The sequence below is a fragment of the Fukomys damarensis genome, unplaced genomic scaffold (genome assembly GCF_012274545.1).
Source record: "Fukomys damarensis isolate Sample0158 unplaced genomic scaffold, DMR_v1.0_HiC HiC_scaffold_28, whole genome shotgun sequence".
Taxonomy (NCBI): Eukaryota; Metazoa; Chordata; class Mammalia; order Rodentia; family Bathyergidae; genus Fukomys; species Fukomys damarensis.
The window spans coordinates 13,471,473-13,498,979 of NW_022900940.1; the positions used below are offsets into that span (position 1 = coordinate 13,471,473).

The window sequence follows — 27,507 nt, forward strand, 5'->3', positions numbered from 1 at the left end:
TGCATTCTCTTATTATGAGTGAGGTCTAATAACTTTTATGAGTCATTTGTATATTTTTATACCTTTCTTTTGTGAAGGTATAATTTTCATACACAAAATTTACAGATCTTAAGTATTCAGTTCAGTGGAATTTGACAGTTGAATATTCCTGTGGAGCCACCAGTGAAAACAAGATCTAGAATATTTCTATCACCCTATCACCTGTGCTCCTTTCCACTCAGTCCCCCATTCCCTCCAGAAGCAAACACTTTTTGATATTTGTCATTATAGATGAGTTTTGCTTGTTGTTTGACTTTGCATCAATGGGATTAGACTACAATGCATATTTGATCATTTTGTAAATCTGATTATTTTGCTCAACAAAATTTTTTAAAGATTTATTTATGTTGAGCATTAGTTCAGTTTTATTATGGAGTAGTGTTTCCTTCTCTAGATATAATACTTGCAAAATCAATTAATGAAAAAAAATTCCCATAGAGACCACTCAGACTATGTCCTCCCTCTCTTACTCTCTCAAAAGAAGAGAACAATTATCAGTGGAAAATGGCACTTGCAGGCAAACAACACCAAACTCTGGCTTCATGTTTAGAGAGAAAGCAGCCTCTTCTCATGGTTTCCAGTGTCCTCTGTGCCCAGTGAAACTTCTCTATGTGTCCAGTGAACTATCAAAATTATCTCTGAAAGTATGGTCTTCAAAATTAATTTTTGTCATCATATGATTTCTCACTGGTGAAGAAACATGGAAAGGGGTAAAAATAGAGTGAAATCTGTGGTTTGGGATTAGGATTGGAACTATCAATATGCACTCTTGGTTCTTAACATAAATAGATCAATCTAGAAGTAGCTGTAGGCATACAGGTTTGTGTAAGTGCATGTATATATACGTACATGTATCGCCCAGCTCTGTCTACTGATATAGCTTGGGAGCCATGTCACTTATATAGTAAAGAGCACACCTACCACCTGTACCTTGGTGTCTCTGTCCATTTTCTGTAGCTATAACAAAATATTTGAGAGCAGGTAATTTTTATATAGAGGTTTATTTGGCCTACAGTTCTGGAGGAGTGGAGTACAAAAGCGTGGTGCCAGCATCTGGTCTGGGCATTCTGGCTGCATTACAACATGGGCATCATACACTAAGACAGAGCAAGTCTGCTAGCTCAGATTACTCTTTCTGTGCCATTAGTACCATAACTCCATCTTCATGACCTCATCTAATCCTAATTAGCTCAAAGACCTCACCTTCAAATACTATTAGCATATGACTTTTGGGGACACATTCAAACCAAAACACTTGGTTTCTAACTACCATTCTCCATGAAGAAGAATCAAGGCTCTGTAGAGATATAGCCCATTGAGTTCAGAATTGGGGTGAAGAGAATACAAGGGTAAGTCTACAATGTCTTTGGCTAGATAGTAAGGGCACTCAAAAACTGATGTGACTTAGGGGAAGGGTAAAAAGGGAAAAGAAAAAATGTGAGATAATGAAAAGATGGAAATAAAGTGGTTGTAGATGGGGAGGGGAGGAGGGGGTAAAGGGAGGGCAGGGACAAGGGGAAAAAATGAGAACCAAGACTTGTCATGTAGAGGTACAAGATCCCAACAATGAATGTAACTGTACTGTATCCCTAAAATGTACCAATAAACTCAATTAAAGCTGAAAAAAAAACTGATGTGACTATCTTAAAAGGGTAGAGGTATCAACTTGAAGGACCTTTGGCCACATTTCAGCAATACGAACACGAAAAAAAATAAAGACAGGAACAAATTATAACACACTGAGTTATTATTGCTAATTGTTACTAAAACTAAAAACATTAATGTTGTGTAGATGGAAAACATTTTATATGAAATGCCAACTAATAAATATAGAAGAAACTATACAAATCACCATTTTATAACCACCATAATAGTAACTGACTCAGATGCAAAAAGCACCATTGGACAGAAGGTTTTGGAAATCATGATTTTCACATGAAGACGTATGAATTATTCATTAATTCTACAGGGAAAATACACTGATTTAGTGGTGGACTTGGCAAGCACAATATTAACCAAATAGGCAAAGTTAATATCATCAAACAACCGTGCCTGATACCACATGCCCATAAAGAGATGCACTGCAAAGTATGAAATATTCCCACCAAAAATGTTGATTCTAATCATAATAAAAGAATCACTGAAGTCTAAATAAAGGCACATTTGGCAAGTTCCAGAAATATCAGTGATATGAAAGAAGAGAGAAGAAACTAAAGAAGAAAACTAAATGCAATGGGTTGATCTTGATTACATACTACAACATGAGAAAAAAAACTTAAACGACATTATTGAGACACATGAGAAAAATCTGAACATGAACTGACTATACATTACATAAAAATATCACATTAGAGTTAAACATCTTAAGTTCAACAATTACACTGTGGGACTATAGGTGTGTAGGAACCAGCTTGAATTTGACCAAGAGGTGACGAGGATGAAAAATAAAGAGACACAGAAATCTAGGGGTCAGGGGACTCAGGTCTCCCTTCGACACAGAGCACCAAGCGACTGACTAGAACACCTTGGTTTTATTCACTCAGATGTGGGCCTGAGCAATTAGAGTTACACAGGCGTTATCTATCTCCCACCCTCCATGGTATTTCTCTGGATAAACAACTTAATCTCAGGTGTTTTTACTTTTCCCTGCAGGGTGTTAGCACACCTGCATACCCAGTGTTCTCAGGATTCTCCAAGGTAAATGTTCTTTGTCTCATTTTCTCATCACTGGGACGAAATACCCAGCCCCCACAACTTAAAGGAAGAGAGGTTGATTTGGGGTCACAGTTACAATCCATGGTTAGCTGTCTCCAAGGCAGAATTGGCATGGCAGAGAGTCATAGCAGAGGAAAGCTGCTTAAAATAGAGTGTTCAAGGGCCGGGGATTTGGTTCAATGGTTCCACCACCTGCCTGGCAAGCACCAGGGCCTGAGTTTGATCCCTGGTACCAACATATACATAAATTTTTTTTTTTAAAGAGATGGTATTCAGGAACAAAGAGAGAAGGGAGCAACCAAGGACAAGAATATACCCTTTCAGATCATGGTCCCAGTGGCCCACCTCCAACAAGGCCTTGCCTCCTAACAGCACACTTGGCTGCTGAACTTATTAGTGAATTAGTCTACTGATGATTAGAATGTCCCTGTGATCCAATCATCTTTATACACATAAGAATTTGGGGGACATTTTAGATATAAAGCATAATAGCCTTGTTCTTAGCAAATAAATGCCAAGTATTAAAGAACAAAATGTCATCACATCTACAGTTAACTCAACTGTTGTGTTTTTGTTTTTGTTTTTGGTACTGGGGACTGGGGACTGAGCTCAGCATCTTGTGCTTGCAAGGCAGGCAGTAAAACCACTGAGCTAAATCCCTGGCCCTACCTCAACTGGTTTTAAAATAATATGTGTGTTGTGTGTGTGAATTTGTTTTAGTTACTTTACTCGGTACTAAGATAAAATACCTAACACCCAAAGTTACAGGAGGACAGGTTTATTCTGGCTCACAGTTTGTAGAGGTTTCAATTCATAGTTGTTTGGCTCAAAGGCAGGGTGGCATGGCAGAGGGGCATCCAGAGGAGAAACAGGTCATGGCAGCCCAAAGGCAGGAGAGCACCAAAGCAGAGTAGTGAGGAACAGCAGTAACTAAAGCAGCCCTCTTCCTGGCCCACGTAGTCGATCCAGGTTACACGCCCTCAGGTCAGGGCCACTCACACCCTGGTGGGCCTTCCCATTGCTTCATCAAGAACTATGTAAAACCCATCAGTGGAGTAATTTAGTAATCACACACCCTTAATCCCAGCATTACACACTCCAGATCCAGCCAACACTGAAAAGCCCCACCTACAACTGTGTGAGGCTTTGAGGGGACATCTACATACAAACCATAACACTATCTACCTATAAAGAAAGAATATATATCTGTGTGTATATTTGGCTTATATGTGGCTATCTTTATTTTACATAGAAAGAAAGAAGGTGACTGGTAAATGTTAATTGTTGACTCTGAAGGTTCATGGATGCTGCTGGTACTATTTGTTTTTTCAAATTTTCTATAAGTTTGAGATTTTTCAAAAATAAAAATTGGGAGCATTATTTTAACACTAAATGGATATTATGAAATTCACAAAATATTGTTCGTTTGAAATAAGAAACTTCCAGCTGCTCCTCAGACAAAGGACTACTATATAGAATATATAAAGAACTCAAAACAATCAGCCCCCCCCAAATATAAAGACTCAGTTCAAAAATGGGCATCTGAAAAGAACAGACATTTCTCAGACAAAGAAGTAAAAGCAGCAAGTAAATATATGAAAAAATGTTTCACATCACTGGTCATTTGAGAGATGTAGATGAAAACAACACTGAGATTCCACCTCACCCCACAAAGAATGGCTGCTATCAAGAAATCAACCAATAACAAATGTTGGCAGGGTTGTAGGGAGAAAGGAACCCTTCTCCATTGTTGGTGGGAATGTAGACTGGTGCAACCACTATGGAAATCAATATGGAGATACCTCAAAGAGCTGGGACTAGAGGTTCCATTTGACCCAGCCATCCCTCTGCTGGGTATCTATCCAAAAGAATTAAAAGTATCATACCACAGTGATATATGCACACCCATGTTTATAGTAGCACAGTTTGTAATAGCTAAAACTTGGAAACAGCCCATTTGCCCATCAGTTGGAAACTGGATAAAAAAGATGTGGTTTCTCTATAAAATGGAATACTACTCAGCCATAAAGAATGAGAAATTAGATGCATTCATAGGAAAATGGATACATATTGAGGATATACTCCCAAGTGAAATAAACAAGTCACACATGTGTAAATACCGAATAGTTTCTCTAGTGTGAAAAACTATACTGGTACTCAAGATCCTAATGGGATAATTAACAATGTGAAATAGGAAGAAAAGGGCTAAAGGTGTAGGGAAAGTGAGAAGGGGAGGGGAGGGGGAATAAGGGAAAAGAAAAAATATGAGAAAATGAAAAAATGGAAATAAAGTGTTTGTAAATAGGGAGGGGAGGAGGGGGTGAAGGGAGGGCAGGGATAAGAGGAAAAAATGAGAACCAAGACCTGTCATGTGAAGGTACAAGATCCCAATGATGAATATAACTGTACTGTATCCCTAAAATGTACCAATAAACTCAATAAAAGAAAAAAAAAGAAACTTCCAAAAGAAATGTAGTGTGACAGTGGCTACGCTGAGCTATCACCTTAGTCTCTTAAAATATAAAAACTTACTTTGTGAAAGTTTATTTCAAGATGAAGGATCCCTCAGTGGGGATGCTTATGAAACTGTGTCCCTAAACACAGGATGCACATTTTGGGGCTGGCCTAGATTTCTTGGCCAAGGTCTTGGCTTAAGCAGATTCATTTCTGTGGCAGTAGCAACTACACCTTCAGGGAACTACCTCTTCTCACTCCATGGGCTTTTTTGTAGTTGCTGATCACAAGGCCTTGTCTCCTGGCCCAAGCACGGGTAAGTGGTCTAAGGCAGGCTAACCATGGACCCCCAGTCTCCATGCTTACCCTGTGGGAGGGTATGTGACCTAAGCTGGGCCAAGTGGTTTCCTACCTCGTATTTTATTTTGGAAGCCGGAAGATCGTTTCTTTATGGATGCTTTTACTTTCTCTGGGGATCCTTTGGGCAGAATAACATAAACCTGGAGCTATCTGCGAGCGGCAGCCAAGAGTCCAGATCATTCCATCAGCAGTTGCACAGGATGAGCCTCAAGCAGAAGGAAAAGCAGTCAGCACTGCTTCAGGGTACCTCAGGTTGCTACTGCCCCTAGGTGCCAGTTCTTTCGTGTTGGTCGTTTGACTCTTAAGTCCCCTGGTTCAGCTTTACAGGTACTATCTTATGCCACAGCTTAAACTCTACGTGGAAGGACACGTGGCATGTATGCATGTTTGCACGCCTCCTTGTGCCAAATGTCTTATTTGCTCAAGGCCCTGCCCTCTTGTGGGTCATTAATTCTTTCTATAAACATGGAATGTCAACTGTGAGCAAGGTGTTGAGCAAAGTGCTATACTACAGTGCTTCCACACACCACACTGCTTGCCTAAAACACCCATCATCTTAAAAACACAGCTCTGGGGATCCCATTCTCAGAGATTTTTGCAAGGGAATCTGTATATGTAATAAGTCACTCAGAACATTTGCATGACTACTCCGGTTTAGAAAGCAGTGCAGAAATGGGCAAAGATATCAAGGTGGATGTGGCTCGAAGTGACCTTACAGGTGTGAGATCAGTGGGGAGGATGAGGCGACTGAACTGATTCTAGTCATGTTGCAGAAAGCAGAGCTGGCTCAAAAAGAATGCTCAGGAAAGTCCTCCAGGACATGGGAACCTCACAGTGCCAGTCTGTGGTCCGAGTGGGAGGTAGTGGAAGCTTTGGGAAGCAAGGCCTAAGGAAATATTCGGACCCTAGCCTCTCCTTTCCTTCTCACTTCCTGGCTACCATACAGTGCACAGCATCCTGTACCATGGGCAGATACAGTGCCTCACGACCACCATCCCAAATGGACCAGAAGACAGTGGACTAAAACCCCTGAAGCCATAAGCCAAAATAAAACTTTCTTCCTTTTAAGTTGATTCTGTTAGGTATTTTGTCACATTAATGCAAAGCTAGTCAATGCACTATTATTCAGCAAAGAAAACTTTTCAAAATGAGCATATTCTATACATAAACACCCTGAGATATTTCCTAACCAGCATTCCTGAATATCCCATGAGATGTTAAATGCATATTTCTTTTAAGAATTTGACACTTCAGAGCCAGGCATGGTGGTGCACGCCTGTAATCCCAGCACTTGGGAGGCTGAGGCAGGAGGATTGCTGTGAGTTCAAGACCAGCCTGGGCTACATAGTGAGTTCCAGGTTAGTCTCAACTACATAGTGAGACACTGTCTCAAAAAACCAAAATAAATAAATAAATAAATGAAATAAAAATAAAAATTCAACACTTCAATATATGAAGGACAGATGTGGTTAAGTAGGATTATAGGATTTCTTTACCATAGGAATTCTCAGAGTCATTAATAGACTCAGGTGCACTATGCATAAACCAGAAGATATAGGTGGAGCATCTTTAAAAATATATAGTACTACTGGGGCCGAGGATTTAGCTCAGTGGTTCGGTGGTCTGCCTTGCAAGCCCAAGGACCTGAGTTCAATCCCGAGTACAACAAAAAAAAAAAAGTATCTAAAAGTTTGTGCCATATTGATGTATAATCTGCAAGTAAATATTCTAATCAAGCATAAAACAAGCATTGTAAAATATTTGTTTCCCCTATAAATTATGAGCCATAAGGCTGTCCCCTCCAGTAGGCTAGTCTTCAGATGTGATTGACTGTACTGGTTTTATCTTTGACATATTTTTTCTTTTATGTTCTTTTAAGATTAATTTTAATCATAGCCTTTTTGTGAATAAGATATTGGATATGTATTCTTTGTTCCCTGCAGTTTAAACTTTATTTCCACCAATTGTGTGGTGTACACCTCTTAGTCTCAGAAGCTATACTCTTATTGGTCCTTCTAAAGCCTGCTTTGTAACTGTACAGTGTATAGTAGCCTTCCTGACCACTATCCTTTAATGGTTTTCCATTTCTCAGTGCATCCTCTTTTTTTTTTTTTTTTTTTTTAAAACATACATACATATAGTACTATGTATGGTAAACAATGCTTTCAAAATTTATTTGAGGGTAGACTCATTAAGGCAGGGCTGGTATGGAAAAAAAAAAGAATTAATCGTAGGAGTGGGAATAGAACAAGATAAATGAAGTACATATGGCCCCAATTTAAGAAGATACCTGCTTGCATGAAAACACTCATACCACCTTGAGACCTAAGGCATCTTAAAATATGCATTGCAAGCATGCAGTGCCACCGCTGAAACTAATATTACATGAACACAATTTGGGAAAGGTTCTGTGGCCACTCCTCACTTACAGAACTTAGGGGCCATCATTGTGAGGGTGACAATAAACGTCTCTGAAGCCTTCTGTTCTCATTTTGTGTGGTTCTGGCCCAACGCTGGAGTTGTAGAATCCATTCCTGGCCCTGCCCAAGAAAGAGCCTTCCACAGAGGTCTGGCCAAGGCAGTGGAATCCAGCTGGAGCTGTGAGCGGGCCAGGCTGCCCCTTTCACTAGTTCAGTGAAAGGAAATCCAAGTGGAATTTGCCTGTCCCAAATACCAGCAGAACTTGCTAGTTGCTCAATTTCCTTTATTCTTGAAAACCACAGAAACTACGCGAAACTCCATAGAGGACTCCCTAATGACAAGGACAAGATCTGGCACTCAGTAAATTGACTAAGTGAAGAATGAAGAAATGAACAGAAGTGGAGAAAGAAAAAGAATCACAGAATCAACAAACAAGAATCAGAGAAAAGGCCTCTGACCTCTCTTTAGGGTGCCTCCTCTGAGCCGGATGTGCTCCTTAGACCCATGCTGTTTTCCATTGTACAATCTCCTCATTAAGGTCCCTCTGACATAAGGTCCTGTTTGATGTTACAGCTAATGACTAAAGCTGGGTGGGGCACAATGTTGAGAACAGTTTGTTCAAGAAAGCTTGTAGGCTCTGCAAACTCTCTTTCCTTCAGTCATTTTCTTTCCTCTAGTTCCTTTAAATTCATGAAAAGAATCATTTGGAAGGGTTTATGAAGTCATGTACGGAGGGGCACTTAAATTCTACAGCTCAGTGTATCTTTAAAAAACTTTGCCTCTTCCTTTTCTCTTTAAGTGAAAATACTTCAGGGCAAACAGAACCTAAATAAATATAGTAAAACATATGGCTTTTAAATACCATATTGGCATGATATCCACGTCCATTCACATGGCATCTGAAACACTACATACCAAACAAAGCTTCATTTGTTTGGTCGTTAAGCTAATCAGACTCTACTACGAGCAAGTACTACTAAAGTAGTTCTGCATTATAGTTCAGTTTCTGAAAGGATTAAAAAGCCAAAGGGGCATATTTCCAGCATTTAAATTATTACTGTATTCACTAAGTATCTGTATACTCACTGGGCAATCACTTGACTTCCTGTGAATTGGTACCAGGAATAAAAGCTGAAGGAATCTGTGTTTCTCAGGACTTCGTCTGACTCACTGGTAGTTCATGCTCGTGCTGTCCCATGGAATGACCCACCTTGCCCTTCATAAACGTTCAAGTACTCCCACTCTTTTCGGTGTTTGCACATCATTAGATCAGAACCTTGTAAGAAACAACAAGCCCTTGTGTCTAAACATTTCATCTAGCACTCACAGTGTTCATCATACATTCTGTAATTTCTATCGAGGGATTGAATCAGTGAGGACCCAGGCAATGTAACAAGTTCTCAACAGTCACTAAACCTCATCTCCAAACTGCACGCAGTGAAGGTCAGGGGTGTCAATTTTATATGCTGTTCCTGCATTTCATGTGTGTGTGTTTACCAAGAACCTTTCACTGCAGCCATAAATGCAGGGAGGACTTCAGGCTCCTTTCTGCTTGAGGAGAACCTTGAATTCTACTCCTAAACACTCAAGAGAGTGATGGCAAAATACCACACTTGCCAAAAGCTCTATGAAGCAAACATTTTCTACCTTTCAAGGATTGGCATAACATCAGGAGTGTATATAAAAGCCTCTGTGGGCTTCCACACCAAAACAAAAGCTCCTCTGTGCTGGATGAGGAGGGAAACGTTTCCTAGAATGGGATTGGCTTGGTTAGAGAAGGAAGCAAGCTCTGTGGGTTTTCAGTGCCATGTGAGTGACTTTGCTTCTTCTGTATTAGCAAGTCAGCCTGCATCCTACCTAAACTTTGAGGGTCAAGTCTCCAGTCTGAGAGCAGCAGTTTTTAACTGGTCACACTGCTGTGCAAGGCTGGTTAATCTCAGCTGATTTCAGCGTGTTGTCAGATGGTCTAAGAGTTCATTTTTAATACTGTACAATAACGAAAACCTGCCTCAGAGTATAAATGGGATTCACTTCTCCCATGCAGGTAGCAGTATTTGCCTCCTCTGGGCCTCCCTAAATTATCATAAGTGATTAAGTGTCTTGATTGCAAAAGGCATCCCTGAAGGGAAATGAACTGAGGGAATTAACTTATCAACATTGGGCAATATTTTTTTTTTTTTGAGACAGGGTCTCACTGTGTATCTCAGGCTGGCCTCGAACCCATAGCAATCCTCCTGCCTCAGTCTCCTGATTACAGGTGTGCACTACCATGGCCAGCTCAACATTTGGCAGTGTTGAAGGCAATTGTGTTTAACTTATTACAGGTACCAAGGTACCAAATATCACCAGGGAGTACTGTCTACTAAGTAAACTGTAGATAATGCAGCCCTTGGCTATTACTACAGTCTTTTCTTGAGAACTCATCCTACAATGACTTTCAAATCAAACTGGTTTTGTATCTGGTCCTAGAACATGCCACGCTCCTTCAGGCCCTTGCTGTAACTTTCCCTTCTACCTGGAATACCCTTCTCCTGGCTCATCTTTAGTAGATGGTTCTTTCCCATTCCTTGGGTCTCAACTAAAATTTTCCATCATTAGAAGGGTCTGGTGTTTTCATCTCTCATCCCACTATATGCTTTGGTATCTTCGTCATTTCTTTCACAGCTCCCATCATGTTCAGGAATAAGTTGATATTGTTTATTTGTTTACTCATATGTCGTCTTTCCTCACTGTCTTGCCACCAGTTCAAACTAAGGAGGTTCACTTGAGATTCAGGCAGCCCAAAGAAGAGACACAGAGCTGTGGACTGAGTTGAACACCCATTATTCAGCTGCTTAGCCACAGTCTGTCCATTTAGCCACTTTTGTGGCCCCAGCTACTGTACACTTATGGCAGCCCACTGCCCCCTAGCCCACCCACCTGTGCTCTCACCAGTCCTCAGCTGCTTAGTCTACACTTATTGACCTTGTCTACAGAAGTTATTTACACTGGGTATTGGGAGATGAGTCTACGCTGGGGTCTATTGGCCCAGAACCCATTATGTCCCAAACTCCCTTCACTCCACAGCTTGAACCAATGTTACCACCATCTTATACTTTCATGTTCTCTACACTCCACCCACTTCAGGCTGTGTGGGGTGTGAGAGAGCTGACCTTTGTGTCCACGTATTACAACAATATCAGGAGAATGCATTACAGGACATAACAGCGTCCAATGCTTTTGAATACTCACGTGTATAGTCACTTTTAGGGGCCAGGTTGGCACAAACATTTAGCTGGCCCAAGGCTGGGAACCAAATTAGCTCTCCAGCTCTTTGCATATGTCTCATCCAGCCCCTTTTTTTGGACCCAAGCCTGCTAGTATTTCCAGTGTGCTGAATACAGGGGCTTTTTCCTACTGGGCCATTCCTGCTCTAGACATTGCCTTTGTGTGGAATGGACAGGGGCTCTCCCCTCTGGGCAAACCCCTCTTTTCTTTCTTGTGGACTTTGGTACAATACATAAACTGTGAAACTGTACAAGGTGGCCCTGCTGGCGTTTCTGCAGGCCCTGTGCTGGCCATGCCCTGGCCTGTCTAGTTTATCTGTGCATCCTATTCTGTGTGGCCTCTTATAGGTCTTGGCTCATGGCTTGGCTCCACATGGGCCAATGGCCCGTTAGCTACCCTGTGGCCTTTTACATAGAAAGCCATAATGTCAGGCCTCTAAATACCACCCAACTATCAGTGCATGTGGTAAGGGAGCCCTCAGCTCAGCCCACTGACTACTCCGTCTAGTATCAGTATCAAACTAAATATTGGGTTTCTGGGTGCACAGCAATACCTGTACATTGTATGGTGGGTCCACAGCTCAACCCATTTGCACACCAGGTACTTGCTGACCCTCTCTGAAAGAGGTTTTTCTCTAGTTCCTCAGGCAGATGGGATGATGATGCAACATCCTATGGCCCTAATGTCTACTGTAACTCAGCAGAAAGGGAATTTGTGCTCTGTACTCTTTTATTCTAGATATGCTGTCTAGTCAGAATTGGTACTTGAGTAATTCCTATGTTGGGGACAGATATCTATAAGTGTAGCCACCCGGCCAATGGGTAGATGGCTTGCATCTTTATGGGGACCTCCTCATAAAGGTCTGTATGGCTGCATGTACAGCTGCTACCTTCTCTATAAGGGAATAGTCAACTTCTATCCCCTTCTATAATTGTGACTAAATTCCTAAAGGCATGCACAGCCATTCTGTGCATTGCCACAAACCCCCAACCAGAGCCCTTAGTGGTTACATGAACATCTAACTCATAGGCGTGCCTTAGGTTGGCCATCTTCAGGATTTGTGCCCACTACACAGCCTGCTTTGCTGCCCCAAATGCCTGCTCAGAGTCTTCAGCCCTATCTCAGGCTACACCCTTTTCACTCAGGTTTTACAAGGGTTTTAAGATCTGGACTAAATGGGGAATAAAAACACTCCAATATCCCAGAAGCCCTAGGAAAGTCTGTAATTGCTTCACTGGTAGGGTAAGGACACCTCATCTACAGTGGTATTGCCTTTGTCCCACCCAACCAGAAAACTCTCAAAACTTGACAGAGAGCCCAGTTCACTGGTCCTTGGCTTCACCAATGGCCCAGCTACATGTTACCAGGTGCTGCTGGAGACCACCAGAAGTGTGCTCCAGACCTGCAAGAGAATCAGAGGATAACATGGTATCGCCAAAACAATGAGATAACCATATGTGCCATGGGGCTGGCCAGGCAGCCAAGTCCTTTGCCATCAGTAGGGCTATGCAAATAACCCTGTGATGACACAATGTACATCCACTGTCCTTTTTCTCACATGAAGATGAACTGTTCTCGCCTCTCAGCATCTATGTCCATAGAGAATACTGTTGTTTGCAATCTCAACCCCTGGAGGACGTCCACCCCCAGCATGCACTCAGGTACCAGGGAGATGCGCATGATGAGGCAAACGAACTATACCCAGAGTTACAGTCACCGGTTTCACTTTGATGGTAGGTCCCTGGTGGCCATCTGTGTAGGCTGTCTTCCCCAGGAACTATCAGGATTGCCATAAATCAGGCTACAGTTTGTCCAGTTATCCACTGAAGAAAGCACACAATACACATTTAGGGGCAACCAATAAATCACAAGCACAACATGAGGCCCCAGTCCTCTGGCATTCCCCTTAACTGGGTACCTTGGTCAAAATGAAACAGCTGCATGGCATCATCCGTAGAAGCCATGTAGTCCTGCAATTTCATGGCCTGGGTCTGGACCGCTTGCTTCCCCTGGGGAACTTTTCCCTTTCGGAACTGTTGATTGGGATGTAACTGTCTGTAAAGGGGTTAACAGCACGTCATTTGGCTCTTTTCAGTCTGCTTGAGCTCCTGCTTCTTTACCTACTGAAGCTGTTGCTCTTTTCTGTGCCCCTCAGTAGCTGCCTCCTCCACCTGGCCTTGAGCTCCCTCTCTGCTTTAGATCTGTCTCCCGGGGCTCCCAGTGACTGCCAGTTCCAGCTGGCCCAACAATCTCCATGGAGTTCCTCCCAACCCTCCCTGGCTCACTGCTTCTGCTGCCGCTGTCAGGCAGTGATGGTCTTGTCCCACATTCAGCCCCTGTGTGATGCACATCAGTCCTATGTATTTACAGTCTCTGGCTGGAATCTCCACACTGTCCACGCTGTTGCCATAAATCAGTCTCCCTCAGGCCCTGAGAGTCATAACTCAGTCACAGAGGTAGGACCTGCCACTTGCTGCTTCCTTAGTAGCAGTCCTGGCCCAGCTTGAGCCTGCCTCTGGCTCCGACTTGGGCTCAGGTTCACATTCTGCTTGTAGTTCCAGCATGGACTCCACACTCTGACCTAAAGCCCCAGGAGCAGGATCTGGTTGTGTCCGGGCTCTGCTGCTGCTCTTCTTTACCTTCATGGTCTTACTGGGCTGCAGCTCACTGCTTTGTTTTCTGTATGACCACTTGGCAGGCCTTCTTGCAAGGAAGCAGCTCAGTCTCTTCAGCCTCCAAGCTTTCTGTTGCAGAGCTCTGTTATTCTTTCCAGCCATGATTTGTGTATCTCTTTCAGTGCTCTGCTGTGAGCTGATCTCCTCATCTAACCCTTTGTTCTGAGCACCCCCTCTTCACGAGGCTTTTGCTTTCTCCCAGCCTGACACATCCTGCTTGATTATGCCAGTTGTCCCATTACCAGATCAGACTGGAAGAGGTTTACTTGAGATTCGGGCAGCCCAAAGAAGAGGCACAGAACTGTAGACTGTGTTAAACATCTTTTATTCAGCTGCTTAGCCATCGTCCATCTGTTTAGCTGCTCTTGTGGCTCCCAGACACTGTACACTCATGGCAGCCCTCAGGCCTTTAGCTGCGCATGCTCACACCAGTCCTCAGCTCTTAGTCTACATTTATACCAAAATATATAACATGGCCATGTGCCAGTGATGGCCTGGCTTATACAAGCGATTTACACCAGCCAACTTTGACCTTGGCTATAGAAGTCGTTTACTTCGGGCTATCAGGAGATGTACCTGTGCTGGGGTTCTGTCAGTAGGACACCACCTCCCAGATCCCCTACACCGCACAGGCTGAACCTAAGTGCCACCGTCTGGTACTTGTCTGTTTCCGTAACATCTTCCACTCAGAAAGCCAGATAGCATAACACAATACTAAACACAGTACCAAGAACAGCAAGTCATTTGTAATGGACTGTGCCCACTCTACTTCCAATTCGGATGTCGAAGCCATAATCCCTAGTAGGGTGGTGTTTCACGATAGGGCCTTTGTGGGGGTCAGTAGTTTAGATGAAGTCATGAGGGTAGGATGCCTTTATGGGACTAATATTTTCATAAGAAAGAAATACCAGAGGGCTCTTCTTCCAGATGACAACAAAAAAAGGTGCCCATATATGTAAGCAAGAGTCACCTAGAGCCAGTAGTTGGCTGTTGGTGTGGCACATGCCTGTAATCCCAGCCACTGAGAAAGCTAACGCAGGAACATCACAAGTTTGAGGCTAAGCTGGGCAATTCAGGGAGACCCTGCCTCAAAATTTTTTAAAAACTTAAATTAAAAAAATGTAACTCAGTACATGGCCCTGAGTTAAATCAAGAGGGAGAAAGAGAAGGAGAGAGAAAAAGACAGACAGATAGGGAAAGAGAGATGGGGATAGAGAGAGACAGAATGACAGAGAGAGAAAAAGAGAGGGGGGGGGAAACTACATTTTATAATCAGTGGTTGTTTTAAGATATTCATTGACCAGAGTTTCGTACTTTGTCAGACCATTTGTAATGCGGAGCTTAATTAAACACAACTTGTGTATTTTTCTTTGCTATTCTTATTATAAGTCTGTATTATTGCTGAACTATATTAAGTGATACATCCAGACAAAGTCCATGTGCACAGCTGGTCACCAGATCAGACGCCTTAGTTAACTAAGCTTATCTATCAATTAGCTTTAAAAAAAGTACTGACCAATTGTTTGAATCATTCCAAAGTTTTAGCACAAGGTAGATAAAACCATAAACCTCTGAACACCTCCATGGAACCTCATGAGCCTTTGTGCAATAAATTTATGCAAGCTAATTCTAAAAATTTCTGTAAGTTTTCTTAAACTCTAAGGAATGATACTTTTAAAGTGTGTCTAATCATATTGCTTTCAGTCTAGTCACACTTCTTATCAACATTAATTCATGTTCTTCAGAATCATCCATCTTTTTATATAGCTAAACACTAAAACTTAAAGGTTCCTTATTTAAGAAAAAATAACAAAAAATCAAGTTATTCTAGGAATCTTCATCATGATGGGAAAGGTCAATTTTACCTTTTTCTGGGGGAAACAACCATGTTTCCTAAATTGTTTCCTTGATATTTGTCCCAAAGAGCAACTAAAAATTTATAAACAATGTTCTTCCATCTTGGAATCCTTGTTCACCTTCAGTACATTTTGCAGAGAAAATTCTAGTTGTATTACTAATGTCTAAATTATATCTTTGTGACTATATTCTTAGATATGCTAAGTAATGTTGGCATTTTATTATACTAAGATATATACAGAGTCCACAAAAATCATGTCTTGTTTCAGCAGTTCACCACACTAATGTCTCGAAGTTAATGGCCACCACTTTGAGCACTTCTTGTAATTGTAGAGGCCAAAGGTAACTTGTATTAAAATCATGATGTCTCAATAAACTTACTATAAATATTTATACAGACTTCTGGGAAGATGTTAGAGTTGTGAGCAGTAGCAAACCAGCCTCTCCAAGATTGAGAGACCCAAGGCTGGGATATAGCAACTTGGGGAACAGAAGAAAGAGGGAGGTGGATCACTGGGACCCAGGAAAGTTCAGAAGAGAGAATTGGAGCCTGCAGGAAGAGTGAGGAAATGGACCTCAATAAAGAAAAGGAGGTGGGAAACTGTGCCTTCTCCTTGATTCCTGACTCATTGGAAAAATGCTCATTCTCTGACTCCAAGCTTTCGGCATAAGAAAAGAGGCTTGAGCCTAGAGGTGTGGGTGATGGTGGGGGACCCTTGAGACCTCCACAGAGAAATACACCAGCGGAACAGAGCAGTGTATGCTGTGAGCTGGAGCAGATAATGAGTGACCGATCCCAGTTCAAACATCCCAAGGAGGGGGTGACTGACTGGCCACCATTTGGCGGGGGGGTAGCTGAACATGGGACTCAGAGCATCCAGGGTTGGCTTCATCTTGGGGCTCCCACTGTCAGGGTGAGGTGCAGCCCTGGGAGACACCCAGGATCATGGAGCCAAGGTCAAGCCATCAAGATATACCCATAGTGCTATGGCCTGAACAACTCAGTCACAGGTCTACAACCAGAGACCAGGATTAGTCTAACCTTCTGCAGAGGTGAATCAGCACCCCACCCTATTTCTGCTGCAGGCTTGCTGAGATTATATAATACCCCACCCTAATCCTATTGCAGGCTTTCTGGGATCATACCATACAGATCTGGGCTCTGTCTGCATCCTTTTCTATCAGCAACATCAGAGACACTCCCTGAAGTGGACACTGTGACAGAACTATAGAGCCCAGAAGGTAACAAAAGGCTTAAAATCTCTCACTTTCTTTTAAATGTATATTCTTGTTTTTTTTCATAAACATTGTTTTTAGTATTCTGTTTTGTTTAGATCTTAATTTTGTTTCTTCCTTCTTTGTTTCTCTCTGGTCTTTTTCACCAGTCTCCAAAATATTAGGTAATCTTCGACCTTCAACCTTGCTTCTAATCTTTCTCTTCTTTTGTTTCTGTTTTTCCCTCTGTCCCTTACAAATCTTCTCAGAGGGTGAAATTGCTCAATTGAGGGCATATTTAGTGTACATAATTTTCTGATTTGTTTTAGATTTTGTTATTATAGTTATAAGTCTTGTTCATATAGTTAATGGTGGCAAATTAGTAATTACCAGTTTGTCACTTTCTAGGCTGTGCTTGATACTGTTATTGCTGATTGTACTACTGTCTTAGCTACTTTTCCACTTATTGAGACAAAATACTCAACACCCAAAGTTAAAGGAGGCAAGGTTTATTTAGCTCACAGTTTGTAGAGTTTTCAGTCCATAATCAGGTGGCTCCAAAGCAGGGTGGAATGGAAGACAGGCATTGCAGAGGAGAAACAGTTCACAGTGAGCAGAAGGTAGCAAAGCTATCTTCCACACAGCTCTTTCTGTCCCCTATCCAGGCTTCCCACCCTTAGGGCAGGTACACACACTTAATCTCTTGATGCCCTTGATTTTAGCATTGCACCATTAATCTCAGGGTCACACACTAGATCCAGCCACCTCTGAAAAAGCCCCCTCTATGACTGCATGAGGCTTCAGGGGAACATCTGGACACAAGCCATTAATAACTACTATAGCCAAACTCTGATCACTTGTTCTTCCTCATATGCCTTCTTGTATGCCAAGATTGAGATTGTCTGTGGGACATAAACAGTATTACAGTGTAGTACCAAAGAACTTGGCCAAATAGGCAGTAACTTCTTATGTCCAATAAATTGAAGAGGTAGGATCTCAAAAGCCAAAACCCAGCTATGCCTAGAAGACATTTCTGAAAAGTAGTCATTCCCTAAGTAGGTCTCCATACTAGTAATAAAGCTACTTCCAATAAGTAATTTACAAGCATAAAATGAGGAAAATAAAGTTTGAAAAATAGAAAATGAATACACAGAAGCAAGATACAGTACTAGACCTCCAGCTCACCCAAGGCAAACCCAGTGGACAGTGAGATGGAACAAATCAAAAGCCACCCAGTTGAACTCTCTGAAATAGTAATAGTGAAAGAAACAGAGGCCGGGTGTGGTGGCACATGTCTGTAATCTCAGCACTCAGGAGGCTGAGGCAGGAGGATTGCTGTGAGTTGGAGACCAGCCTGCGCTAAATAATGAATTCCAGGTCAGTCTCAACTATATAGTGAGACCCTGTCTCAAACAAAAAAAAACAAAAAAACCAAGAGAGTAACAGAGCAGATGAATGAGGCTCTAGGAAAACAAACAAACAAACAAACAAACAAAAAACAGAAAAATTTCTCAGATAACTAAAGAGATGATGATCATAATAAAAAATACCATTAATGAATCTAGCATACATACAGATAGAAAGTAAATGAGCTTAGGAAAATGATAGAAATGATGAATGCATGGGCCAGGGATTTAGCTCAGTGGTTCTGCTGCCTGCCTTGCAAGCACAGGGACCCAAGTTTGATTCCCGGTACCCCCCCAAAAAATGATGAATGCCCAACATAGGAAAGAAATGGAATCCATGAAATAGATTCAAACAGATATCCAGGAGATTAAATATACTATTGAAAGAATATTCAACAGAATCAAAATATGTGAGGACAGACTATCAGATCTACAAGACAAGTCTGCAGTTAGAAATCATGAAAAGAAAGACTTCTTTAAAATATTAAGAGACCAGGGCCGGGGATTTAGCTCAGTGGTTCCGCCACCTGCCTTGCAAGCACAAGGACCTGAGTTTGATCCCCAGTACAAAAAAAAAAAAAAAAAAAAAAAAAAAATTAAGAGACCATGAGAAACCAATCCAACAAGTACTAGGTAATACAAAAAGAGTAACAACATTGATCATAATCAATGAAAAATCAGGAGATAGCACAGAGAACATAAAAAAACCTGTTCAAGGAAGTAATGACCAAAAACTTGCAAAGAATAGAAAAAGAATTTGACATACAGATAAGTGATACAATAGAACTTTTTTTTTTTTTTTTTTTTTTTTGGTACCAGGGATTGAACTGAGGACCTTGCACTTGTGAGGCAGAAGACATATAGAACTTTAACCATGATAAGTAGAATCTATACGAAGGCGCACAATATTCAAGATTCCAGAAATTCAACATGAGAACAAAATATTAAAAGCTGTTTAAAAATCACCTATAAAGGGAAGCCCATCAGAATCACAGCAGACATTCCAACATAAACCCTTAAGTTAAGGGGAGTGTGGAGTGAAGTATTTCAACCCATAAAAGAAAACAACTTCCAATCAAGACTGATGCATCCCACAAAAATATCTTTCAAAATTGATGGAGAAATAAGATACTTCAATGATAACACCTGCAGAAATTCATGGCCACCAAACCAGAATTTCAAAATGTTCTGAACTATATTCTAGAAAGAAATTATGAAGACTACTATTCCATGAAAACCAAAAGAATGAATCCAGCAGGCAAGGCAAAACTTAAACAGAGGGGAAAGAAAAAGAATCAACAAAAGGAAAATAACATGACAAGTCAATATATAAGTTATAGCCATCAATGTAAATAGTCTCAATTCACCAATAAAAAAAACAAATTGACAGAATGGATCAGGACATAAGATTTAACAATATTCCTCTTTTGGGTTTTTTGTTTGTTTGTTTGCTTATTTGTTTGTTTTTTGAGACAGAGTCTCACTATGTAATTGAGACTGACCTGGAAATCATTATGTGGTCTCAAACTCACAGCGATCCTCCTGTCTCAGCCTCCCGAGTGCTGGGATTATAGGCGTGTGCCACTATGCCCAGCAACAATATTCTTCATATGAGAAACACATGTACAAAAAGAAATTCATAGGGTCAGGGATTTAGCTCAGTGTTCCGCCACCTGCCTTGCAAGTGCAAGGACCTGAGTTTGATCCCCAGTACTAAAAATTAAAAAAAAAAAATGAAAGAGAGAAAGAAGAAAGAAATCCACAGGCTCAAAGTCAAAGGGTGGAAAAAATACTCCATGTGACATGAACCCAGAAAAAAGGAGGGGTAGCTATTCTACTTATTGACAGTGAATTTGAAGCCAAGACTGATCAAGAGAGACAAAAAAAGTCACACTATATACTTGTTGAGGGAACAAGCCAAGAGGAAGAGATAAAAATCATAAATATATATGAACCAAAATCAATGCACACAACTATATAAAACAAAAATTATCAGACATGAAAAATGAACTAAGCACTAATACAGTTGTAATGGGGGACCTCAATACCCCACAGTCACAAATAGAAAGATCATCTAAACAAAAAATCAACAACGAAATATGAGAGCCTAACTGAAGCTATGAACAAATGGACTTAGTAGATACCTATAGAGTGTAGAATACACATTCTTCTCAGCTGAATATGGGACTTTCTCCAAACTAGACTATATACTAGCTCATAGAACATGTTAAGCAAATGTAAAGGAACTGAAAATATCCCACACATATTATTAGATCATACTGCCATAAAATTAGAAATCAAAGGCAAAAGAAACCACAAAAACTACATAAACACATGGAAATTAAACAACATCCTCCCCAAAAAAGCAATGAGTCACAGATGAAATGAAAGAAGAAATTAGACAATTAAACAATAATGCCAATACAACATACCAGAACTTATGGGACACAATGAAAACAATCCTACAAGGAAAAATCATAAAAAACAAAGCAAGCTCAAATAAAAAACTGAATGTTGAAACTCAAGCTACTAGAAAAAGAAGAGCATGGGGTCAGGGACTTAGCTCAGTGGTGCCACTGCTTGCCTCCCAAGTGCCAGATCCCAAGTTCGATCCCCAGTACCAAAAATAAACAGGAGTAAGTTAAACCTAAGCCATGTACAAGAGAGAAAATTATAAAAATCACAGCAGAAAGTAAAGCAATTTAGAATAAGAAAACAATACAAGGAATCAACAAATCAAAGAGTTGGTTCTTTGAAACATTAAATAAAATAGACAAATCTTTAGCCAACTTATCAAAAAAGGAAAGTCTCAAATCCAATTACATATTGGGAATAAAAAGTATGAAATCACAATACATCCTGCAGAAATACAGAAGATCATCAATACATATTTCAAGGACCTGTGCTCTAATAAGATGGAAAACACAGAAGAAATGGATAGATTCCTAGATACATATTAATTATCAAAGCTGAATCAAGAAGATATAAAAATTCTAAATAACTTAATATCAGTTAATGAAATTTAAGATCTATTTAAAACATATCAACAAAGGCTAGGTCCTAACAAATTCAGTGATGAATTCTACAAAAAAATTAGACAAGTTCTAATGCCACTTCAAACTCTTGAATGAAACTGAAAAGGAAGCAATATTTACAAATTCATTCCTGGAAGTAAGCATTACCAAAACCAGAGAAGGATCCAATCAAAAACGAGAAATACAGAACAAACTCCCTAATGAACACAGACACAAAAATCTTCAAAAAGATGCTGGCAAACAGAATGCAGCAAGTTATCAAGAAGATTACACACCATGACTAAGTAAGATTCATACCGGGGATGCAGGGATGGTCAACATAAACAAATAAACAAATGTAATATGCCACTTTAACAGAACCAAGCACAAAAGCCACATGATCATCTCAATAGATGCAGAAAAGCATTTGACAAAGCCCAATACTCATCCATGATTAAAATAAAAACAACTTACAAAAAATTGGAATAAAAGGTCTCTGTCTCAACCTGATAAATGCCATCTATGACAAACCAACACAGCATATCAAATGATCAAAGCCTGAAATCTTGCACTCTAAAATCAAGAACAAGACAAGGAAATCCACTATTACCATTCATATTCAATATAGTTCTTGAAACAGAGGCCAAAGCAATTAGACAGGAGAAAGAAATAAAAGGAATATGGATAAGAAAAAAAAAGTTTAATTATCATTATTTGCAGATGACATGATATTCTCCATAGAAGATCCCAAAATCTTATCTAAAAGACTCCTAGATTTAATAACCAAATTTATTAAATGTGTAGTATAGCAGAACACAAAGTCAACACTCAAAATCAATAGCAGTCCTGTACACAAATAACCAACTCACTGGGAGAGAAACTAGAGAAACCACACCTTACACAATAGTATTAAAAAATGAATATGTAGGAATCGATCTAACTAAGGAAGTTAAAAAAAACCATTACACTGAAAAAACTATATAGTACTCTGAAAAAGGTGATCAAGGAGGATATCAGAAAATGTAAAGATACCCCTTGTTCTTGGGTAAGAAGAACCAGTATAGTGAAAATGCCCATATTTCCAAAATTGATATACAAATTAATTCAATCCTAATGAAAACACCAATGGCATACCTCACAGAATTAGAGAAAATAATTCTAAAATTCATTTGTGACCAGAAGAGACTTAGACTAGCAAAGGCAATTCTGGGTAACAAAGGCAAGGCAGGGGTTATCACAATCCCTGACTTGAAATTATACTACTAAGTTGCTGTAATAAGAACAGCATGCTACTAGCAAAAACAAAACAAAAACAGACCCAAGGATCAATGGAACAAATTATAAGATACAGAAACAATTCTAAAAACTCTCAGCCACCTTATCTTTGCCAAAGGGGCTAAACACCTTCATTGAAAGCCTGTTTAATAAATGATGCGGATAAACTGACTTTCCTCACACCAAATATTAAACATAGACTCATACATCTCACCATGCACTAAACTAAAATTGAAATGGATCAATGATCTAAATATTAAAACAGAAACACTAAACCTGCTGGAAGATAAAATGGGTAAACTCTTGAACACATGGGTATAAGCAAACACTTTATGAATAAAACCCTGCTCACACAGGACTTATTACAAAGAATTAACAACTGGAATCTCATCATATTAAAAAAGCTTTTGCATAGCAAAAGAAACCACCAACAGATTAAAGAGACAACCCACAGGATGGAAAAAATTTTTTTGCCAGCTATTCCTTAAAGGATTACTATCTAGAATATATAAAGAACTAAAAAAAAAACAAACAAAGAAACAGCCCAAATTGAAAGACTCAAGCCAAAATGGACATCTGCAATGAATAGATACATCTTAGATGAAGAAGTGCAAACAGCAAAACAAGTAAGTACATGAAAAGATGTTCAACATTACTGGTCACCTGATAAATCACTGAGATTCCATCTCACTCCAGAAAAAATGGCTATCATCAAGAAGTCAACCAATAACAAATGCTGGCGGTGATGTGGAGAAAAAGGAACCCTTGTCCATTGTTGGTGGGAGCGTAGACTGGTGCAACCACTGTGGAAATCAGTGCAGACATCAAAAAACTAATGGTTTCATTTGAACCAGATTTTCCTCTTCATAATACTGTCCCAAAAGAATTAAAAGCATCATACCACAGCAATACATGAACACCTATGTTTATAGCGGAACAATTTGTACTAGCTAAATCTTGGAAATAGCCAAAATCTCTAACAGATGACTGGATAAATAAGATTTTTTTAATGCTTTGAAGTTCTATTCTGCCATAAAGAAGGATAAACTTGAGACAATGTAAATGGATGCACCTTGAGACCATACTCTTAAGCGAAATAAATCAGAAACACATTTAAATATGGCATTGTTTCTCTGATGTAAGAAATGAAAAGGGTGGATAAGAACAAAAGTGTATAATAAATATTGGGAAATAGGAAGAAAAGGTTCAAATGGGGAGGGGAACAAGGGAGGAGAAGGGGGAAGGAAGAGAAAAGAAAAAAAGAAGGAAAATGTAAAGAAAGCTTTTGTAAATAAGGGGGTGAAGAGAGGTTAAAGAGAAGGGACGGAACGGAGGAAAAAAGAAGAATCAAGATATACTATTTAGTGGTACGAATTCTCTACAATGAATAAGATCATTATGTATATCTAAAGGGTACCAATAAAATGAATTTTTTAAAAATTTTATACAAGTTTGTTTCTTGATGTATACATTTTTGGCAGACTCTATAGAATCTTACCTGATATCTGTATCTATGTAAGATATATAAACCCTAATTGAGTTATTATTATTGCTAGGTACTGTGATAAAGTGTTAAATTTTTTACTGGTACAAATTTACCATACATAATGGTCACGCTCATCACAGGGAATTTGTACCTGTGCATAATATATCTTAATTCTTTTTATTTTCCCCATTTCCCTCCCCTCCCTTCAATCCTTCTTCCCTACCCCGAATCCCAGTTTTATTTCTGGTTTTCCCTTTCATTCTCTTTTAAATTCCCTTTTCCCTTTCTCCTTCCCTTTGCCTTGCTTCTCCTCCCATTTGAACATGTTCTTTCCATTTCCCATTATTTATTGCTCCTTACTTACCATATGGATTTCCAGAAAGGGAAACAATGTGATATTTACATTTGTGTGTCTGATTTCTTTCATTTAACATTATAGTCTCAAGGTGCATCCATTGTGATGGGTCCTGTGCATGCCGAGCACCACCACAGCCATTGCCGAGGCCTGGGCTCGCCTGGACCACAAGTTTGATCTGAATATGCCAAGCGTGTCTTTGTTCACTGGTACGTGGGTGAGGGGATGGAGGAAGGGGAGTTTTCTGAGGCCCTGGAGAACATGACTGCCCTAGAGAAGGATTATGAGGAGGTTGGTGTGGATTCTGTTGAAGAAGAGGGTGAGGAAGAAGGAAAGGAATACTAGTTATCCATTTCTTTCAGCCCTGCAGTATATAATGCTCCCAGAACCTCAGCTTCAGCATAGCAGAGAAGCACTGCTAGATCATCTTCACTTGATCGTGTCCCAGATCTTCAGTGATCGTGTCTCTTTTCCATGTGTATCTCTTGAGTTTTCTATCATGTCTCAAAGTAAAATACTTTAAGAAAAAAAAAAAGATTTCCATATTTTCTTCCTAATAAAGTGGTCTGTCCCCTAGTTATATCCATTTGAGATTGCTACTGCATAGTGAAACACAGACAATGAAGGAAAATTTATTCAAACTTCCATGGATTCATTAATAGCCTATGAAGTAATAGCTCATAGCAGAACTATACAGTCCCAACTGATAATTCTCTCCTGGTGAAACAAAGAAAGAAGTATGCCTACTAGAAGGACAGGACACAACATGATAGAAAAAAACTATTAGAATTTTATTGGCCAAGGCTTATTGTAGTTGATGAAAGATATGAATTTAAGAAGCTCAATAAATCCCAAGAGAAAAATAGCACCTGAACAAATCATAGCCACTTTACTGAAAAGCTGTAGTAGAGATTAGTAGAAAATCTGAAAGTATTCAGGCCAGGTACGATGGTGCATGCCTGTAATCCCAGCACCCAGGATGCTGAAGCAGGAGGATTGCCATGAGTCTGAGGCCATCCTGGGCTACATAGAAAGATGCTGTCTCAAAAATCCCAAAAATAAAATAAAATAATTCAGAAGGAGTAAAAGCATAAATATAAGGGAAGAATAACACAAATAACAGATGACCTCTCACTTGAATCAATGAAGGCCATGAGACAACAGAACATCTTCAGTGTGCCAAAAAAAAAAGTGTCAAACACGTGTAGTAGTACATGCCTGTAATCCCAGCATTTGGAAGGCTGAGGCAGGAAGACTGCCATGAGTTTGAGGCCAGCCTGGACTACATTGTGCGACTCTGTCTTAAACTCCACCCCCAAAAAAGAAAGAAAAATAGAATCAACTTAAATTTTATACCCAGTTAAAATACCCTTCGAAAATGAAGGTGAGAACTGGGAATGAAGCTCAGTGATAAGAGTACTGATCTAACATACGTGAGGCCCTGGATTCAATCTGTAGTACTGCCAAAAAAAAAAAAATCATAAAAATGAAGAAGAAATAAAGACCTTTTTCAGTAAGACAAATGTTAGGAGAATCCATCCTACAGGAAAACCTAACATAATCTTTTTCAGAATGAACAGATAGCTTATCAGAAAGAAGCCTAGATCTGAAGGAAGAAGTCAAGAATCCCAGAAAGGTAAATAGATGAGTAAATGTTAAATACCATTCACATATATCTTTCTGCATAGACATAGATAGATGGATGGATGGATGGATGACAGATAGATTTACAAGATTATGGACTGTTCACAGCAAAACCTCAAATATATTATGATATTCATAATCTATATAGAAGTCAAAAGTAAAATGTCAGGGCCAGGGATTTAGCATTACACAAGAATGGACTGTTCACAGCAAAACCTCAAATATATTATGATATTCATAATCTATATAGAAGTCAAAAGTAAAATGTCAGGGCCAGGGATTTAGCTCAGTGATGCCTCACAAGTGCAAGGTCCAGAGTTCCATCCCAGGTAACAAAAAAAAAAAAAGGAACATGTCAGATAAAAGCACAAAAAGTGGAGGGGGACAAAGTAGAATTATGCTGTTGTGAGGTCCTTGCACTGTAAGGCTGTATAAGAATATTTTTGGTGTATTATTTGAAAGTAGACACAGAGGTAAAGATACAGAGCACTGGGCTGGGGTACAGCTCATGGGTAAAGTGCCTGTCCAGCATGTGCAAGGCCCTGGGTCAGTCCCCAGCAACAAAAACAAACAAGAAATAAAAAATAGCCAGATCATCATTTCTATAGCAGCGTTCACCAAAGCACCGTCCTCAGATATACACCACAAACATCACGTAAAAAGATCTTAGTAAAAATGTAAGAAGTTTTACCTCTATCACAGACCTACTGAATAAAAAGCTCTAGGGATATGTCCCATAAATCTATGTATTAATAAGAGCATGCATATAAAGTAGAACTACTAAATAGCTACTAAGAAATGTACTACAAAACTATACATCTAAAAACAGGAGAAAAAAATAGGAGGAAAATGGAATGATTTTTCAAATGTAATATAGTCACAGTAAGCCAAATAAGTAAAAATTAGTAAAACAACAACAACAACAAAAACCAAGTAAGTATATAAAAAAAGAAAGTATTCTGAGCTAGGTCACAGACCTAAATACAATAATATCTAGCTAGGTGTAGTGGTGCACATCTGTAATTCCAGCACTCTGGGATGCTGAGGCAGGAAAACTCCAAATTATAGCCCAGCCTGCACAACTTAGTATGATCCTATCTAAACATTAAAAAGGTCTGAGAATGTAGTTCAGTGCAAAGGCCCTGGGTTCAATCTCCAGTACTATCAAAAACAAGCAAACATAGATAGATGGATGGATGGATGGATGACAGATAGATTTACAAGATTATGGACTGTTCACAGCAAAACCTCAAATATATTATGATATTCATAATCTATATAGAAGTCAAAAGTAAAATGTCAGGGCCAGGGATTTAGCTCAGTG

The 27,507-nt window shown here is 39.8% G+C and overlaps 1 non-coding gene across 1 annotated transcript; it reads right to left on the bottom strand.

Moving 5' to 3' along the window:
• Nucleotides 1–479: 479 nt before the first annotated feature.
• LOC117283645 lies at nt 480–693 on the bottom strand. Its single transcript, XR_004514677.1, has one exon. It is a non-coding gene; the product is annotated as a small nucleolar RNA U3 (small nucleolar RNA).
• Nucleotides 694–27,507: the final 26,814 nt, after the last annotated feature.